Source organism: Rattus norvegicus, chromosome 1, assembly GCF_021556685.1.
Source record: "Rattus norvegicus strain SHRSP/BbbUtx chromosome 1, alternate assembly SHRSP_T2T, whole genome shotgun sequence".
Classification (NCBI taxonomy): domain Eukaryota; kingdom Metazoa; phylum Chordata; class Mammalia; order Rodentia; family Muridae; genus Rattus; species Rattus norvegicus.
This window is the reverse complement of record NC_141534.1, coordinates 147667475-147688747: the sequence shown is the minus strand read 5'-3', so window position 1 is coordinate 147688747 and position 21273 is coordinate 147667475. Positions and strand designations below refer to the sequence as shown.

At 43.0% G+C, this 21273-nt stretch overlaps 1 protein-coding gene across 8 annotated transcripts in view; it reads right to left on the bottom strand.

Moving 5' to 3' along the window:
- Pde8a (phosphodiesterase 8A) overlaps positions 1 to 21273 on the bottom strand; it is a 123417-nt gene that overhangs the window by 94854 nt on the left and 7290 nt on the right. For 3 of the 8 annotated variants that reach the window (XM_087558002.1, XM_087558005.1, XM_087558018.1), the window contains exon 1: positions 15773 to 15823. The exons of the other annotated variants lie outside the window; for them this stretch is intronic. The gene's annotated coding sequence lies outside the window, so the exon portion shown is untranslated. Of the gene's footprint in view, positions 1 to 15772; positions 15824 to 21273 lie in introns of those variants that run through there. 8 annotated transcript variants of the gene reach the window in all.

Genomic DNA, 21273 nt, shown 5'->3' with positions numbered 1-21273 from the left:
ACTGGATTTAGGGTCACTTAGGAGACATAGTTCTGGTTGTATCTATGAAGTCTGTGAATGTGCTTCCTAGAAAGGTTAACTAAAGAGGGAATGGCCACCATTAAATTGACTGATATCATCCCATAAGCTGGAAGACTGAATAAAAAGATTTTAGACAATCAGAAAAACAGATAGCAGAAGCATTCCCTTGGCTAGTCTGATGACCCACACGTATGTGAACGAGCTCTTACTGCCATGCCTCTGCCCCCTTGATGAACTGTGACCTCTCAAACAATGATTCACACACAAAAATTCTTCCTCTCTTGTATCTTCCAGGAGAAGTTTTTTACATCTATCGGCAATTGATGAGAAAAGTGACTAATAAATCTCCCATTCGGAACAATAAATCTTTTCTTCACCTTATTATTCATAAATCTTGGACGTGCTACCATACCATCACCCACTCTTTAAAGAGCCATCTTGGCTCCTAGTCTAGCTGATAGGATCTATGTCACAGGTAACACATACACACCACTTCTAATGTCCTGACCTACCTACTTACTGTCTAGAGGACAGCAGGGAGGCAGGAGCAGTTGCTTGAAACATCCACTAAGCACTGAGAGCCAAGGTCCTCTGAGGATGTGCAACAGGACTGTGAAGCACCCAGGTACCTAGAAGCGCTCTTGAGACCTTGCTGCTCATTTCCACAAAACTGCTCTAGGTCTCAACCAAAAGACTTAGAGACAGACACAGGTGGCTGAATGACAAAATGGGTTGTCTGTGAGCTGAAACTCACCATTGCAACTGTTAGCTATTCATCACTGTGAGAAAATGCCAGAGAAAAGTAACTGAATGGAGGGACTATTTAACTGTTTACATTTATTTGCTATATGTGTGAAGTGGAAGTTTCTCGTCCTGTTGTGTGATGAAGACTCCTGGTATTTTGCTGAGGCAGACTCATATGATGTTTTGCTGAGGCAAGACCCATGAGAGAACACGTGATGTTTGGAGAAAGTATAAACAGGATTCAACAGACAGTGACAGGGTGCTTGACTAGCTAGCTGTGTAGCTCTTCATTGGTCTCCTGTCTTTGCTGATCTTCACTTCATTCAGAAGCATGGCAGAGAACTCCTGGCATTCCTGCTGGTCCTGGTCCCTCTTGCAGACTCCTGTTGATAGAGTGGAGGCCTAGCAGTTTCTGCTGGATTGTGCCCCTATTGCTGATTTGTGTTTGGTGACACTTTTGAACTGGACTGCTGGTGTCCTGGCAAACAGAGATTGGAATCGCCCCCAAAGAACTCCTTCTAAACAGGTCCACATCCCCTTTCCTATTTACCATCTTTCTCCCCTGCCTTTGGATGGTGGGCGAGAAGGGGGGATCAAAGCATTTGAGAACCCATATTAAAGTAGGTTTTGAAAAAATCTAAGCCTACACATGTGCATGTGAACGGGCACACAAATGCCACAGTGTACATTTAGCAGGAGGGGACAACATACGGGAGTTGGGTCTTTCCTTCCATTGTATGGTTACCAGGATTGAATTCAACTTGTCAGACTTAATGACAAGTGTCTTTACCTAATGAGCTATCTCACTACCCAAGAAAAACATTTATCTTAGCTCACAGTTTCATAAGTTTCATTCATTATGGCAGAGAAAAGTTCATACAAAATAAATATGGATACAAGATACAGAAAATTAGTAAGTAGATTTTTTTTAACTGATCTACTTAAAACTTTGCACCTGATAACATATTCACAATGTTAATTGTGGGCAGTAATATTAAATGTGGGCATTTAAATGTGGGCTTCTGTGATACGGACTACTGTCCCACCCTTCGAGTGCCAGGCAAACGGGCACAGCAGAGATCCTGCCAGCAGGGAAGGCAAAGGAAAGCAACTGCATCCAAAGCCCACAAAAGTCCCGGATGCTGTTCAAGATGAGAGTCTGCAAACACACCAAAGTAGAGAATGTAAACTCTCCCCAGTCACACAAATTCAGTAATTGCCATATTTATCCATCCACCTTTTTCTGTATTATTTTCAAGAGTCTCTCTGATATCTTTCACTTCTAAATGTCCCTGCTTGTGTACATACTTTCCCCAACCCAACCACAATCCCATAACTATACCTAACACAATTTAAAATGATGTTTGTATTACCTATCACCTGTACAGATTTTCTGACACAGGAAGTTTTAAGTCAAGTCCTAAATTCTTCACACCAAAAGCCATTACCTGAGCACCGTGCACCAACTCTAAGTTCCCGCCCCTTCAGTGCTGGAAAAAGAGGCAGCAGTTCCTCACACTCCAACAACCAGGATCTGCCAAGCAGAACAACTTTCTACAGACGGTAATACGCAAAATTCTATATATTTAAAACAAAAGAGAAAGTATTTTATTCAGGATCAAAAACCAAATGCCCTTAATGTGAAGGGCATTTATACCTCAAAATAAAAATAAGTAAAGAACACAGCAGTTAGCAAAGGCAGAAATACCAATTAAAATACATTAAAATAATCCTAACTAGTAATCAGATAAGTACATATTGAAATAAGAACATACTATCTGTCATCAAAACCATCAAAGTTTTTGTCAAAAAAAAAAATCAGTATTGGCTAAAATATGGTTCTGTAGAAGATGCAACCTTCCAAGAGAAAAAAATTGTTCCAAAAATCCTTACTCTATTCCCAGGAATTATCCTAAAGAAATCAAAGAAATATGTAACTAAATATATGGATTTCATATCAATATTTCTAATATCAAACAATGATATGAAAGCTAACCACCTAAATTTGCAAAAGAGGCTGGGGTTAAATAAATCGAGGCTTGGCCCTGAAGTGGAGTACTAAGTTGGTATTGCTTATTTGGCCCACAGACCAAATGTTAGTAGTCCACAATGAAATAAAGCCTTTAAGCCAGAATAGGAATCAACCATAGTAAAGTTTCACCAGCAAGACATTCTGATGAGGAAATCCGTGTGCTGACTTTTATCCAGCACAGACTCCTTCCTTTCTCTAAAACTATGAAGAAATGAGTTGTCCACATGACTCCTGAATGGCACTGCTAGACTCTGCCTGCAGAATAGAAACAAGCTTGCTTCTATTGTGTACCTCTACTGACAACACGAACACTGACCACACACATGCGCACACACAAACTCACAAACACATAAACACAATCAAAATGAAAACAAATCATCGTCAAAAAGTTAACTTGTAAGGGGCTAGGGAGCTGGCTCAGTTAAGAGCTGGTCTTGCAGAGAACCCAAGTTTGACTCCCTGTACCAATACGACAGGTCACGCCATTTATCTGCAGTTCCAGGTAATTCAGTGCCCCACTGTGGCCTCCTTATGCAACAGACACACAAGGTACACAGACACACGTGTAGGCAAACACCCATCTACATAAAATAAATGATATAAAAACGTTTAATTCATCTTACAGTCTGTAGTTTATCATTCAGGGAAGTGAGGACAGGGCCGCAAGGCAGGAGGCTGGAGGCAGAGGTCGCAGCGGAGTGCTGCTTACTGGCTTGCTCCTCATAGCTTACTCTGTTTTCTTCTACTGCCCAGTTGTACCTGACCAAGTGTGGCTCGACCACATTCATCATCAATAAAGAAAATGCCCGACAGGCCAGAGACCTCAGATCCTCCTGAGCCAGAGTTACCACTGGTCATGCGTGGGTAATGAACTGGAGTCTTCTAAAAGAGCAGAAGTTCTCTTTTTAAAACGTGTTTTAATTGAAATGCTCTGTGTATGGGTGTTTTGTCTGCACGTGTGTCTGCGCACCACGTGTATCCGTGCACCACGTGTGTCTGCGCACCACCTGCATGCCTACAGCTGGGACTACAGGTGGTTGTGAGCTGTCATGTGGGTGCTAGAGCAGACACCCAGGTCCTCTGGAAGAGCAACCAGTGACCGCTAACTACAGAGCCATCTCTCCAGCCCCTATTACAAGACACTGTGAGGTAGATCCTATCCCCGAATCTATGTGAACATAGAATACATTAAAATTGATGTCAAACTTCTCAGCTGTCTCGGTCTTCCCCCTGGGCAAGCTTGTGCTATGTGGACACTTATGCAGCAGTCTAAGAATCTGGTCCACAGGAACAGAAACTGGACCCACACCACACCCCCAGAGTCCTGTACGAATTGGCCAGGCATGCAAGTGAACTACCTTAGAAGTAAAATCCTTTCACCAAACCAAGGCTAACTATATTCTAGGCAACAACTGATAGCAACATTATGAGACTGAGAGCTAGAATCCAAGGCTAGCCAACTCTCAAATTCCTGACCTACAAACACTGAAAGGTAGTGGTTACTACTGCTTTGCCAATATATTTGGGAATAATTTTTATATTACAAATATTGACTATTATAAATTCTATACAATAAAATATTTCAAAATAATAAATAACAATCTTTAAATATCTTTATTCTTGCCAAAGCATATACTAGGTTGTTAAAGGAATAGATGGAGGAGCTAATAAAAACTCACTCTTTAATATTTGTCAATCTCATATCTCTTAGGAAAAGTATAATTCATCACATTACCTCAAAACTATAAAAGCTGGGTGTGGAGACCCAGGCCTTTAATCCTAGCACTAGTGAGGCAGAGGCAGGATCTCTGAGTTCAAGGCCAGCCTGGTCTACAGAGTAAGCTCCAAGACAGCCAGAGCTACATGGAAAAACCCTGTCTCAATAACTAAAACACAAAAACAAACAAAAAAACTATATAAACTAGAACTTCTCAACTTGTCTCCATTTTATAAAGAAAACAAAGTTCACAATTCATTTAAGACTTCTCCCTGCTCCCTCTCAATAAATGTTGTGCTTTCCAAAAGGTACGGGGAGAGAGGAAGGGGAAGGAAAGAATGCCAACCCACCCAGGCTGGGCATGGTGTTCTGAGTTCAAGTCCAAGGAGGAGATTGGTATGCTGACTCAAAGGAGTCAGAGTCTTGGTTCAAGTGCAGTTGTGGGGACAGAAAAGGGAACCCGGTTCTCTTCAATGCATCTTACTGCCCTCCAGATCTTACCTATCCATCAAGGCCTCTACGGCCAGAGCTGAATGTAAATATAATTTCCTATCCTTGAAAAACAATGTCACTTACCCCTTTCCTACTGAAGAAACACAAGGTTATTTAGTGTGGTCTTTACTATGAAGCAGGTCTGTAAGAAACTGCTGAAGAGGGTTAGGGATTTAGCTCAGTGGTAGAGCGCTTGCCTAGCAAGCGCAAGGCCCTGTGTTCGGTCCCCAGCTCCGAAAAAAAAAAAAAGAAAAAGAAAAAGAAAAGAAAAGAGAAGAAAAGGAAAGAAAAGAAAAGAAAAGAAACTGCTGAAGAATTGGAGAACTGGTAAGAATTCAAGGCTCCACTGAATATCCTCAGCTCTGGCTGCAGCTCAGGACGGGCTCTTCTTTGGGAATTGTTTATTAGGAAGATCAGGTCCTCTAAAGTTATCTCTCTACTTCCCCATCCTTTGTTCCCAAAGCAAAATGAAGATGCAGTGAACCAATACAGATAATTATAGATAAATATGCTGTAACTTCTGTCTTCATCCTCCACTGGTAAAGTGTGCATTATAAAATGGGTATTGCATAAGAGGACACCAGATCCCCTGGAACTAGAGTTGTAAACTATTATAAGCAATTGTGTGGGTGCTAGAAACCACACTCAGGTTCTCCACAAGAACAGGCAGTGCTGTTAACCACTGAGACTTACCTCTAGTCCCAATATTATATATTTGAATCATCTGCTTAGAAAACAATAAAGTTTGAACTTTCTTAAGTTTTTACAATTTTTATACATTCAGCAGACCATTAAAGTTAATTCATTATCTTAGTAACTACCTGATTTTACAAAAAGAAAGTTAGGGTTATATGACTTGCCAAAAGTCAGAAAGTAGGGAGTGGTAAGGCTGAGATGGACTAGTACCACCTGGTCCCAGACCTGACTAACCACACACACAAGGAAAAAAACCCCACAAAACCACCCAAGAAAGCAATCTAAATACCAAAGATCTTTTTCCTACTGCGCTAGCTGGAACAGTCTCCTGGCCTAATTCTCTTAAGTGAGGACAGTAAATGAGAATGTGCCATTTTCCTAGATCTAATTGAAAAAGAAAACAGAAGTGCAAAGAAAAATCAAACTAGAGAATAGTTATGATACAAACTTTTTCAGGGGAGGAGTTGGGAAGGGTGGCCAAGACTAAATAAAAAGAAAATAAGGACTCTAGAGCTGACTTTCAGGACATATTTCTCAGGCTTAAAATAGTCTTGACCTTAGAATGGCCATGAGCAAAAGCAGAACAAATGAAGTCATCGTATATAAATTATTCTTTCGTAGGATAGGAACATGCTAGTGGACACAGAACCAAGTTATGGAACACTCATGGTGCAGCCCCTCTGCTGTTCACTCAGTCTCCCTCTAGCTCACAGTTTAAGGCATGAAAATGACTATATTCTCAAAAACACTTTAGGCAGCGTCATATGGCTTCCAGCTTATGCTCCTTCCAGCTTGTGTCCCCCACACTAAAGGTTGAAAGGTGGAGGAAAAACAGTGCTCCCTGGACAAGTATCTGAGCAAGGCACCTTGACAGCACCTGGAGACACAGTGACTGGCACAACCCATGCAGGCAGCCTCTCTGCTTTCCTGGAGCTCACAGATCAGGAAGCCAGAAATCTCACACACACACACACACACACACACACACACACACACACACACACACACGTACCTTTGGGGCTCCAGTGTCAATAAAACATAGAGCAGGGAAACAGATCGCAGTAAATGGGAAGCGGCAGCTTACCAGAGAATGTTTCCCAAGGGAAGAGTGGGAGCAGGACAAAAATGATCAGGACAGACCAGCTGAGTTTGAGAGCAGAAGGGACATATGTATGAAATCAGCTCAGCTGTAGTGTGTACTGCACGATTTCAACAGAAATTTGTACTGGAGGTTAATATACAGTTAAAAAATATGTCCTAAACTATGGCTTAGGCTCATGTGTATAACTACTGCCATGTCAAGAAATGGAACATTGCCAGAACCCAAAAGCCCTTGTGCCTTCTTAAACCACTCCCTCTCTTCCTCCCCAGAGTCAGCAGCCTCTTGATTTCCCAAAACCACCCACCAGCTTTTGAGCTGTGTATAAACCAAATCACAGAAGACACGAGGTGTTGTCTGGCCTCCTTCACTCCACACTGCTTAGGGAATCATCTATGCCTTTGTGTAACTAAGGTTCTTTCATTCCCATTGTTACAAGGCACTTCATCACGTGCTTCTTTCTGCTTGTTAACTAGCATGAGTGACAGTGTACTAACACTCTACTCTGTGATTTCTCTAGTGAGCATATTTATACATTTCTGTTACCCACATGCCTACAAAGAGAATTGGTAGGTGAGAGGAAACAACTGTGCTGAAGTTCATTAAATAATGCCAACAGTTTTCCCAAGTAATTTCACTCACATACATTCCTACTAATAGCAGACAACATCTGTTCTGTGGTTATTGAGGATTATTATTATAATAGACAAGATAATCTCTCCTGGTCTGGAGAACAACTAAACCTTTGATGAAAACTGGCCAACACAAATCCCGTGTTTACCGCCCACACCTCCTAAACTTTACAATTCGTAAGCTATTAAACAACAACTGTCATCACAGAGAAAGACTTAACTGTCATTTCTATGTCACAGGAAAACACAGAAGGGTGGTATCTGATTATAAGTCACTTTATATCACCTACAAGCCCAAGGACTTTCTGACAGCCGCTTTTATGCCACCTATTTTACATTAGCAGGTAAAAGAGAACTAGAGTAGATTTCCTTTGCCTTACTAATGAAATAAAAATTAGCATTCAACTCTCCAACCGTTCTTCACTTTGAATATTCTCATACTAACTAAACATCATGCAACTCAAAAAACAAAACCAAAAGGCAACTAACAGGAAGAACGAGGAGAAAGAACAAGCTGTGTGAAAAACATTTCCTACAAAAACAAACATTTAATATATACTCACGGGTGGGACACATCTGTGTGTGCCTACCACAGCATATGTGGAGTTCTTAGGACAGCTTGTGGGAGTTGGTCTTCTCCTTCCAGTGAGTTCTAGGGATCAAACTCAGGTCATCAAGAATGGCAGGAAGCATCCTTGTCTGCTGAGCCATCTTTCTGGCCTCTCTTCTCTTGCAGAACTGAAACTATGTCCCTTGAGTGTGTTCACGGCTAGGACAGAAGGTTCTGAAGAGGAAGGGCAGGCTAGACAGGAGGAAGACATGCTCGTGTAGTCTTACAGGCTCACTGAAGTGGGCAGGTACTTAATTACTCCAGCAAGGAAAGGGAGGCCAGATCCTAGGAGACAGTGGGGCTGACAGGCCTCAGGGAGAGTCAGCAAAGACCAGTGTCCTAGCAGGCAGGGGCAGGATGAGATAGGGTGGGGTGGGATGAATACAGACGTGAAGGACTCAAGCACAAGTCAGGAAAAGGGACGAACTCAAGTCCCCTCAGTCTTCAGGTCTAAGGTCAGAACAGTAGTTAGCAAACACAGAGATGAGACGACCTCAAATGTGTGGAGACCAGAGATGACAGGGCATAGGAATGGTAAGGCTGGAGATGTTCCCACGGGAATTTTATTAGGAGTGGGGCTAAGACCCGGTGTGTAGAGCTAGGACTCTGACTTGCACCAGCTGCACTGGGAGAGGAGGGAGAGGACGACTTGGAAAAAGTGTCTGGAAGAGAGCAGACTAGCCAAGGTTCAACAAGAAAGAAGGAATCAAAGAAGCTGGCTGACCACAGCAGGTCCTGGCAGACTGAGACTAGAATTCTAAAAACATTGGAACAGGAATTAACCAGTATTACAATGTCATGACACAGTGACTAGGCTACTACACACATAGGCTTCCAATTAAGTTCTACAACAGGACTCCAAAGCCATCTCTTCCAGACGCCTACTCTGAAGATGGTGTTCCTTGTTGCCCCACTCTAGTTTTCAGACAGCCCTGCCATCCCAGCCTTCTGGGACCATATCACACAACAGTGTCACCATGTCACTTGACCTCTGGGCCACCTGTTCTGTTAAAGATCCCAGTGCCTCGTGTTTAGCCTTCTTTACCCTAGGTTCTTCCCAGGCAACTTCAAGATTCACAGGACAACAGCACTCCCATACGTATGTATATATGTATATATATATATATATATATATATATATATATATATATATATTTGAGTGTGTCTATAAATATATATTCTTATTGATAAGAACCACTATGAATAAATGTAACTACCAATATGTAATACTCAAGGAATATTCCATAGGTACTAGGCATCACTCGTGTGCTTGAAGAATATCAATTTTATTCAATCCTTATAGCACTCCTCTGATGTAGGTGACTTTTTTTTTTTTTTTTTGCCTGAACTAAAATCTAGGGCACAGAAAGGTTAAGTAATTTGCAAAGATCCCACAAGTATAAAGTGGTAAACTGAGATATAAACAAGTGGTGTGTAATCAAAACATACCCCAATCCATTTTGTTACACTCCACTCAGTAGACACAGTGTGCATGGAGCCTCGGTGTGGTGTACTAATAGGTGCATCTTCTAAACGGAACACCTCTGTGGAGCCAGCACCCAGGTGGAGAAGCAATTCAAGCCTGTGCATTCCCCTACCCACAGCACACTGTGCTGGTGTCTAGGGCACAGGTCGGTTTGCCTGATGCTGGGCCTCTGTGGCTGCCTAGCTGACCTCGGCAGTCTTCACTGCCACTGTGCAGCTAACAGTACTGCGCAGTTCCACCTTCTCGGGCATTGTACTTCTTAAGCACATCACTATCTGTTCCCTTTAAATAACGCTTAGCACAAGTTTGTGGGATGGCACCTCAATGCAAACTTCCCACAACAGCAGAACTCTAACTTCCTCTATGTCCCTGGCACTGCTTCCTCAGCCCCTCATACACTCATCAGCACACTAATTAGGAAGCATTATTAAGAATCCTGTCCTTTAGCCTGATAGAGCTCTCTCCTGAAAGGCTCCGCCAGATGCTTGCAGCCAACCACTGAACTGAGAACTGGGTCCCCCAATGGAGGAGTTAGAGAAAGGATTGAGGGAGCTGAAGGGGCTTGCAACCCCATAAGAACAACAGTACCAACGAACCAGAGCTCCCAGGAACTAAACGACAGCCCAAAAGTATACATGGAGAAACCCATGGCTCCAGCTGCATATGTAGCAGAGGATGGCCTTGTTGGGCACCAATGGGAGGAGAAGCCCCTTGGTCCTGCCAAGGCTGGACTCCAGTGTAGGGGAATGTCAGGGCGGGGAGGTGGGAAGGGGTAGGTAGATGGGTGGGAGAGCACCCTTATAGAAGAAGGGGAGGGGTATAGGATAGGGGGGTTATGAATGGGAAACTGGGAAAGGGGATAACATTTGAAATGTAAATGAAGACTATCCAATAAAAAAATATTAAGGGAGAAAAAAGAGTCCTGTCCCTTCAAAAGAGCTCGAGTAATTCCTCTAGTCCTTAGCCCAGAAGCTTCTCTCCTAAGTACTCCTGGTTTTCTTATTTGGTAAGGCTGTGGGAAGCAGACAGGTATGTGACCAGCCCCAGGCAACCATGCATGTGTGGCATGCATTTCCACACACTGCCCTGGCTCCTGACTTAACTGATCAGTCCACCTTTGTGCTCTCTTGGCCCTGATCCCCCAACCGCGCTCTCCACAGACTGTAAGAGCTCTAGAGCAGTTCTGTACTGAGGATCTCACCCCTCTGCTGTTCTCCACATTCTGATAGACGTGAGTCACGCTCAACTTCCACAGTTTACATTTGTCACCAAAGGTGGAGGAGGTGTCCGTGTGCTATGCCAACAGCTTTCAGTTGTGCAAGAAGCTTCTTGAGCAACAGTTCCCTAAATACTTACCAGGTTATTTCCAATGAACTTAATGAACACCACATAATTCTGTCAGTGTCCTTTCAGAAAAGTCATGTACCATTTTTCTCAAGTTGGATGTGCTAGAAAATCAACAAACACCAGAAGCCATTCCAAACAGTTTAGAACAGGCAACCCAAACGGCTAGCCTGAGACCTTTTAAAAGGAAAAAAGAGGGATTGGGGGTTTAGCTCAGTGGTAGAGCGCTTGCCTAGCAAGCGCAAGGTCCTGGGTACGGTCCCCAGCTCCGAAAACAGAAAGAAAAAAAAAGGAAAAAAGAAATTCATATCATTCAATTCAGAAAGAAATCGTTGTATAAACTTGTAAGAGGGGGAGGGGGAGGAAGAGGAAGAAGAGGAAGAGGAGGGAGAGGAGGAGGAGGAAAAGGTGCCATCATCCTACCTGGAATTCCAGAGTTTGAAGAAGTGTAAGATAGCATCAACCAAACCCTAGTTGGGCAAGCTCTAAGACCATCACAGGAAGTGATGTTAGTGGAACAACCAGGCTCTATCCTCTCCCTCTCCCTGATCTTTTCCCTATAATGTTCCAGTCAGGAAACTTGTAGTTGCAAGTTAAAAAATAAATAACCTCAAATTATTAAGCAATGAAGTAAATTTAATGATACATGCTACCCCTTCAAACCCTGTTTCTCCTTTTCCTGGGTACTAGGCAAAACTGCACTTTCTAGCTTTTGGTTATGTGAAGTATGGCTGTGACCAACAAACATGGACAACACAGACCTTTCCCCACCATTGGAAAACCTCTCTCCCATGACCTCCATGCTTTCCCTGTGGAGTTTGCCCATGAAGAGAGACATGAGTGACCTTGAGACCCATGTATTGAAGTTGATTGAACCACTGATAGAAGGAGCCTTGGTTCCGGAATCTACTTTTAAAAGAGGGACCCATGAATGAAGAACATCTATTTTAAATTTTAGGGTGCGTCTATCAAGGCTGACTCCTTGGTGTTTTGTTTGATCTACCAAGACAGTCTGCCTAGCCTACCAGGTAAAGAACAAGATGCATGAGATTAGATAATTTGTTCTAAGTGACAGTTTGCAGATTCAACTAGAACACAGCATGCAGTGACATTGCCACTGGGATGCAAAAGCCTCAGACAATAGCTATGAAAGTTCTTTTAAAATAAGAGGTAATGACCTGCAATCCTAGATACCCTTAGAACTAAGAGAGGAAGATCACAAGTTCAAGACTTGCCTGGGCTACACAGTAGATTCAAGGCCAGCCTGGGCAACTTGTGAGGCTCTTCTCAAAATGAAAAGGAGGACTGGGGATATAGCGCTCACCAGGGGAGAGAGAGGAAGAGGTGGGGAGAGAGAAGTGAAGGGGAGGGAAAGAGAACAACTGGGTAGGTTTTAGGAGGGTTAAGGTACTCCTCAGAAAGAAGAAAGGTCAAACTGGGATACACACTCCTTTTATGTGAAACGCAGATGAAATTTTCCCTTGTTATTATCCAGTCTTCTCTTAGCAAGCAGACTAAATGGAAAGTTCCTCTAGCAACCCAACATGCAAACTGCTTCAGAGTCATTATAAGGAGTGATGACCATTACTTATGGAAGGGGAATTAATTCTTAAACTGAAAGCACTGGGAGGCATAAACCCCAATACAGGGCAACACTGGCCTCTCTGGCCGCATTCCTTCTTCCTGTAAGGTGTGCTCCCATTGCAACTGCCTACTCTCCAAGAATACTGCTGCCAATCATGGAGGCTAACTCCGGGCCACTGCACATAGTTGTGCAAGGCAGGCTCATCTTGTTTCCGACCTAGGGATTCTCAAACTGGACAACAAGAGAGCTGGCATTGCTGCCTGTTGAATAACATAAGGCAAGTGTAGAAGGCAGAAGATATTACTTGTCAGAGGCCAGCACACCCACAGCTTTGCCTTCGTTCAGTTACCTAAGCCAGGCTACAGTGGCACACAAGCTCCTCCTTTGGCCTCACCAGCATTCAGAAAAATCCTGATCAACTTACAGTTGGTGCTCCCTATACCTGTAGGCTCTAAACTTGCAAATTTAAACAACCATGGGTAGGAAACACATGAAAAAAATGTACCTGTACTCAACATATGCAGACTTCTTTCTTGTTGTTACTCCCTAGACAAATAATAACTATTTGCACAGCACTTACACAGTATTAGATGTAAAGTGTATGAGAGAACACATGCACGAGGGCCTTGAACATTGACAGACCTGCTGTCTACGGTGTTGGCACCAATGCCCTTTCATAAGAGAGGACTGTGATCTGGAAACAGTCTCAGAGCAAGACAAACAATATTTGTGGTATATCTCCCAGAGCTCAAAAACAGCCAAGTGAAAACTACAGACATAGCAAAGCACAGCAGCAATACAGTGAGATGAGCGCAGCCGCTGCCTTACGGCTCTGTTACACTGGGTTGGCCTTTTGTCCTGTAACAGCTCTGGAGGAGCTCCAGGAAAATAAAAGCAAAGGCAAAGAGTTAGATGTGGCAACAAAGACCTTTCATCCCAGCACTTAGGAACCTGAGGTGAGAAGACCTAAATTAAAGACCAGCTGGGATATGAGTGTGTGTCCCAATTTGATACAAATTAAAAATAAAAATAAAGCTATAAGAAATGTTTTGTGTTATTCATAATGAGCCTCTTACAATTACACCTGAATTTTATGTGAGCTGAAAAGTCCTTAGACAAGGAGCTCATTGCCAGGGGAGCCAACCTGTGACTAAAGGGTTTCAAGCTCCTCTCTGAGAGAAGAGGGGAGGAGAAAGGAGGGGAGGGAAGATGGTTTGAGTAAGAATGGCCCCCATAGGCTAATATATTTGAAGGCTTAGTCACCAGGGAGTGGCACTACTTGAAGATTAGGCGGGACCCTGTTGAAGGGTGGGGCCACTGGGGATGGGTTTTGAGGTTTCAAAAGCTGAAGCCAGGCCCGATGTCTGGTTATTTTTGCTGCCCAAGGATCCAGATGTAGACCTCTTAGCTGCTTCAGCACGGGTCTGAGTGCTGCCAATTCTTGGAGCATGCTTCCAAGTTCTTCAAACACAACACACCCATGTGCCCAGAAGGTGATAAACCTACATCACTGGGGCAAAAGCTGCTACGTCCATGTTGGTTTTCCTGTCATTGTATCAAAACACATAAAAAACACCTTAACGAAGGAAGTGTTGAAGTTGGTTCACAGTTCCAGGATTGAGTCCACGTCAGCTGATGATAGGAACATCCTACTAAAACTGCTCATTCCATGGTGGCTGAGAAGCAGAATAGCCTCCTTTGCTACCACTTAGAAACTGCTGACTCCAAATCAGCCTGGCAGGGAAATGTCAGGCACAACCCCCATGACACACTTGGAGGCCTGCTTGGGACCTGGCAGCAGGACAGGTACATTATCCTGATTTCCGAGGGTCCGTGCACTGATAGAACCCATTCAGTTAACACTTGCCCTGACCAAAGGCCACCTCCACGTCAGGAAGTCATAACCAAGCTCATTCCACAGAAACAGGCCCATGTGATCCCCAGGGACTGGCTGTGAGACATGAAGTCAGCCTACGCTGCAGAAGCAGTCCTGGCATCTCAAGGCTAGCACGGTTATTGTTGCTGGAAATGACTTTTGCCTTACAAGCCAGACCCCAGCACATCTTCGTTTACATTCCCATTATCAGAATATTGGGCAGCACTAGGGCTGCAGTCGAGCATCCTTCTCCACTGACTCACTGGCTGACAACAGTGGGTTATGCACACAGATAAACGTCTGCTGCTTTACGGAGTGTAGCGGATCAGAGCTATGTCCCCACACCCTCTCTCACACTGCATTTTAATACAGGAAACTATGGCTCACAGAAGAATTGCATGCTTTTGTCCACCCTACAGTTAAATAAGCCAGAGCTAGAACTCAAACAGTGCAGAATCAGGGGTAGGGAGGCAAACCCGTCTTCTTCTGACTTTATTATGCTATTCATCTTCACATTGCTTTAAAAAAAAAAAACGTGCAGGATGGTGTTTTAATCCCAGGCCTTTAATCCCAGCACTTGGAGGCAGAGGAAGGTGGATCTCTATGAGTTCAGGGCCAGCCTAGTCTACAGCGTGAGTTCCAGGACAGCCAGAGCTACAAGGAGAAACCCTGTTTCAAAAAAGACCTAGAACAGTACCTGGCCTATTAGGGGTGCTAGTGCAGAGTGTCTGTCTCATGTGCCTGACATCCTATCCTCAATCCCTAATGTTTTTAAAGAAATGAGAGAGGGGATAACTGTCTTGGTCCATTTCCCACAAACACACAAAGCACCAGGGGGCACCAGGCAGAGTGTCATGTAAACCCCAGCTCCTCATTACATGCAATGTGATTCTGGACATGTGTGATTCTAAACACTGTACAGTTTCAGTTTCCTCTCAAGCCAAAGGTTCTATTAAGGAATAAATTTCTTATAAAAATGAAATAATCCAATAAAATATAACTCATCTCAGTTGACAAATACAATTTTTAAATAAAATGTAAAGTTTTTCATCAGGCTGCACCAAAATGTTATAAAATTTGACCTAACAAAATTCATTGTGAAATGAAGATAGAGGGTTGGGGATTTCACTCAGTGGTAGACCCTAGCAAGCACAAGGCCCTGGGTTCGGTCCCCAGCTCTTAAAAAAAAAAAGAAAGAAAGAAAAGAAATGAAGATAGATTGAAACATCTAAGAATAAACCCAAGAAAAGGACCACAGGTATGAAGAGCCGTCCATGGCAGTATCAGATCATAAGCTATGCTTACAAAGAAACAATGCCACAGGAAATAGCTGCAATTTATTGCTAAGTTTTAAAGCCAAGACACAAAGCCATGCATAAGTCTTTACTCAAACTCTGCATGTAGGTCTGGGGATATAGGTCAATGGTAGAGTACTTACAACCTTCCCAGCACCAAGACAGCAACATTATTTCAATTTACAATGTCTGTGCACTCCTGGGAAAAATAAAATGTATTACTAATGTGAATAATATGCATACACAAATATAAAATATAAAAGAGAACATACATAGAAAAGCAATCGAATTAAAGAAACATTCATGAACTCTAATCAGATTTACTTTAGATAAGAATTTATCAATTCCTTCTTAAAGAAAAGGCAGAGGCCATAGGTGAAGAGTTGGTGAGAACATTCACATAGTGCCAAGTGCCACTGTGACAAAATACTTGAAATAAAGAACTCTTATGGTGGAAGGATTACTTTGGCTTATGGTTTGAAAGGTTTCCATTCATGGCCGGTTGGCACTACCACTTGTAGGCTAGGGGTAAGGCTGTACGTTGATGGGGCAGAGGAAGAGCACACTGTTCACCACTGAGAGGCAAAAACTGATAAGAAAAGGAAGGCTGAGGTCCAATATCTCCTTCAAGGGCACCCCTCACTGTCTACTTTCCTCCTAAATCCTTCCCTCCTACAGGTTCTGTCACTTCTCGAGAGCACCAGACACCACCGACCACATCTTTAATAAGTGTGTCTTTAGGGGCAGTTATACAAATCGGACCAGGAACAGGACTCAACAGTAAAGGATACACAGCTGCCACACTAAGCTGTTCGACCTGGGCATCTATACTAATGGCTCAATCAGACTTTGCCTTCTTATATAATTCATGGATCACCTACAATACGGTCTAAACAAAATATTTAACTTGAACCTATTTTAGATACAACTTCCAATTTATAAGACTAGAGAGGTATGGGGCTAAAGAGAGCTCGAACTTGCTGTGCCAGCTATGAGGATCCAAATCCAGATCCCAGTGCCCACATAAGCTAGGGATGTCTCACACATGCTGTAAACCTGCACCATGTAGGGCAGGGACAGGAGGATTGCTGGAACTTGCTGGTTGCTAAAAAAGTTCCAAGTTCAGGGAGAGGCCTTTCTTCCTTCTTCGATGGAATGACTCACAAAGTGTTCAGAGTGAGTCTGCTCACACAAAGCCTTGCACACCAGCACACACACACATGCCTATACTGCACATACAAAGAATTAGAAGGTAGTTTCTAAAAAAAAAAAGAAAGAAAGAAAAAGAATTACAGAAGGTAGAATAAAAGTAATAACGCAAGGCATAACGGATAGGGTCTCCTTAGGAATAGGTGTATGTTCCAGATTAAAGAAGTAAAGAACTGTAAGCAGATGCAATGCTGGACATTTATGAAATTATAGAGGATATTAGTGAGGTATGTATAGACAGTAAATGTGTTCTTATAAATTAACAAAATAGAAACATGCAGATTCAGTGAAAAATATAATACAAAGCAATATGCATTTACTTAAATAAAGGTGGTACCTTTAAAAATTAAGGAGAGTTACCGTATGGCCCAGCATATGGAAACTTATGGGTATATAGTTCTTTGGGGGCAAACTCAATCTTTATTGGGGGAGAACTCAATCTTCATTGTCAGGAGACTAGCAGTTCAGTCCTGCAGCAAACAGCAAACTCTAATCATCAGCTGTAGTCCTGTTCTCTGCAGGCAGACACCGCGCACCAACCATCAACAGTAGGTCAATCCTGAAGGAGCTGCAAGGCTCACCAACTGGCCCGGGGCCAAGGAACTGGCAAGGAGCCGCAGGAATCTCACAAGAAGTTCTTAGGGGAGTCTCTCTCTGGAGCTAGCAGTCGAAATGTTAAGCAAACCAACACACGCATGCAGTTGTGAAGAGCCAGCTCGAAGCTCGAGCTCCCACTGTCTGTGGGGTCGTATTTACACTCCTTCATCACACGGCCTCTCACATGTCTGCTACAGCAAAACATCCCTTCACCTGTGTCTGCTTCAGGAAAACAGTCTTCTATGTGTTTGATTTAGCAAAACATCCTTATAGCCCCAGCAAAACACAGCCGACTGTCCAAAGAAACAGGAAGTTTCCATTTCAAAATAGCTGTCTTTTTCTTATTGACTTGGAGAAATTCCATACATATTTTGAATACCAATCCTTTATTGATATTATGCATTGCAAATATCTTTGAGTTAGTGGCATTGCTATTCATTCTCCTTTGGTTAGATCTGTATTTTTAATTTAGTTGAATTTTAGCAACTTTTCCTTCATCATAGATGCATTATGTAACTTGCTTACTGAGACCTTCCTTGAACTCACAGAGATAGGCCTACCTCTGCCTCTAAAATGTCAACATTAAAGGTGTGCATCACCACTTCCAGCCTAAATAAATCTTTAAAAAAGACAGACAGAGAGCAATTCATCTGTCTCTGTGTCTCGGTGGGTAAAGGCACTTGCTGCCAAGCCTGAATACCTAAGTTTAGTTGCTGGGATTGACATGGTGGAGAACATCAGTACCCATAAGTTGTCCTCTGACCTTCCCATGCATTGCATGGTGTGCAGAAACACACACGCACACACACACACACACACACACACACACACACACACACACACACACACGAAATCAAAAAAAAAAATTGCTACTCTACCAGCAACTGACTGAGACAGACACAGATACTTACTTACACCCAACCATTGGATTAAGGTCAGGGACCCCTATCTTTGAATTAGGGGAAGGACTGAAGAAGTTGAAAGGGAGGGCGGCCCCATAAGAAGGCCAGCAGTGACATTCATGGAGAGAATGAATCCTTAGAAGTGTGCCACTAGTGAAAGGAAATCCTGTCTAGAGTATGTTTCTTTACAAAGCTGTGTCACACCATCCTTTGGGCCCTCTGCTGGAAAAGTAGAATCAAGTCTCAAATAATGCCTTTTAAATTGTATCCTCTAGTATTATAGATGTAGGACAGTACTGTATCATACCTCTGTGGATGTAAAATAGCTTGTACCTGCTTTATGATACGTAGTAGTGACCGTGCTTTATCAGAGCTGTTTTTAATGATGTTGCTCAGAATGTTTTCTTTCCAGATGATGATTGAGAAGCTAATTTAAAAAAAAAATGGTGCCAGGTACCACAAGAGTAACAGAACTGTGCTGTTTTCTCGGGTTTTGTTTTTTTACTTTTTTTTTTTTTAATGGAGTGTGCTGGATGTCTCTACAGTTTTGTTCAGATGACTGCAGAACCTGGAAAAGCTGTTGCTGCTGTTGATGCATAACACACTGCTATTATTGGTCTTTTTATATAAATATAAATATATATATACAGATATATAATTTGAATTTTTTGAAACTTTACCTGTGCTGTCAACTTTCGAAAAAAGTATCCCCGTTTACTGTGTTGAGTTGGCACTGTACAGAAATTAACAGCCATATTGGTCTAGAAATGTTGAACTTAAGTTTTTTCCATTTGTACAGGGGTAACACACTGTATTAAATATGTAAGGTCTTATATACGTGGGTTTGATTACAAAAACTAATAAAGTATTCTCTAAATTAAAAAAAAAATAAAAAAGAAAAAATAAAAAAGAAGGCCAGCAGTCTTAACTAACCCAGACACCAGGGAGCTCCCAGAGACAGAACCACCACCCAGGCAGCATACACAGGCCAGGTCCCCACCACATATACAGCAGAGGTCTTCCTGGTCTGGCCTCAATGGAAGACTTTACACTTAATCCTTGAGAGACTTGAGGCCCCAAAGAAGAGAGAGGTTGGAGGGGGAGGGAGGGGGGGAAGCACCCTCTCAAAGGCAAGAGGTAGGAGGAATGGGATGAGAAACTCTGGGAGAGGAGACAGAGAGAGGGGCAACAACTGGAATGTAAATAAAATAATTTATATATGTATATACATTATATATATAATGTAGCTACTTAGCTGCTTATTATCATTTAAAAAAGGGAGGGTGGGAGGAAGGAGTCTGTCTTAGCATGTACAATGTTCTAGGTTTGATCACCTGCACTGACAGAGGGGAAAGAAATGAAAATAGTCCTTACATGTTATAATAAAACTCTTTCAAAGATGTTAAGTAATCTCACTACAAGGCAGGTGTGTTGGGTGAATATGTTTGGCCCAGAGAGTGGCACTATTAGGAGGTGTGGCCTTGTTGGAAGAAGTGTGTCACTGTGGGAGTTGGCCTTGAGACCCTCATCTTAGCTGCCTGAAAGACAGTCTGATGCTGGCCTCCTTTAGATGAAGATGTAGAACTCTCAGCTTCTCTATGCCATGCCTGCCTGGATGCTGCCATGCCTCCTGACTTGATAATGGACTGAACCTCTTGACACTGTAAGCCAGCCCCATATAAATGTTGTCCTTTATAAGAGTTGCCTTGGTCATGGTGTCTATTCACAGCAATGGAAGCCCTAACCAAGACAGCAAGTATTCTTTATTTTTTTAATTTTTTTATTAGATATATTTCTTTACTTACATTTCAAATGTTATTCCCTTTCCCGGGTTCCTATCCATTACCCTCCCCCCCCCAAACCCTCCCCCTCCTCCTCCCCCATATGAGTATTCCCCCCATTCATCCCCCTTACTGCCCCCCATATTCCCCTGCACTGGGGCTCCACTGGTGCCCCAACAAGACTATTCTCTGCTACACATGCAGTTGGAGCCCTAAGTCAGTCCAGGTATAGTCTTTCAGTAGTGGTTTAGTCCCTGGAAGCTCTGGTTGGTTGGCATTGTTTTTTTTTTTTTAAAGATTTATTTATTTATTTATCATATATAAGTACACTGTAGCTGTCTTCAGACACACATCAGAAGAGGGCATCGGATCCCATTACAGATGGTTGTGAGCCACCATGTGGTTGCTGGGGATTGAACTCAGGACCTCTGGAAGAGCAGTCAGTGCTCTTAACTGCTAAGCCATCTCTCCAGCCCCCAAATCATCTCTCCAGCCCCCGGCAATGTTGTTCTTATGGGGTTCCAAGCTCCTTCAACTCTTTCAATCCTTCCTCTGTGTGAGAAGAGTTGGTGGAGAGCGAACCCAGATCCTGCCACTCGCTAGACAACTAACTGCCTTACCGCTGAGCCACGGAGCCATGGCCTTATCCCTCCCTGTTCTTCTAACAGTTGATCAGGACTTGTCAATTTCAAACACCTTAAGGACAGCATGGGAGAGGCTTCGGGCTATCCCACTAGCAATGGGAAAGAGCTGAAGCAGCCATGTAGGAGATGAAATAGAGTGAAAACAGAGGAGCTCAAGGAACATGAAGTTATGTTCCCAGCCCAAACAGTAAGAGTACTGTTGTTGAGCCCCCCACCCGAGTCCTCTGAAGTCACACCAAAATTCAGGGAAACTTGCAACATCCTTCCTGTATGGGTGGATGCGCAGGCTACACTTCATGCCTGTAGCTGAGAAACAGCAACATCAAACTTGTCAAAACAATGCTCTACCATGATATCCCACCACTTCCTACCAAACAGAGCAGAACAAAAGGCAAACAGAAGGAGGAGACCCAGAACCACTGCTCAACTTGAGCATGGCCAAAACTGGAGAAAAAGTTTTACTAATAACCTGACAGATTAATCACCGGCTCAAGGCTATTTTGGCTTTTTT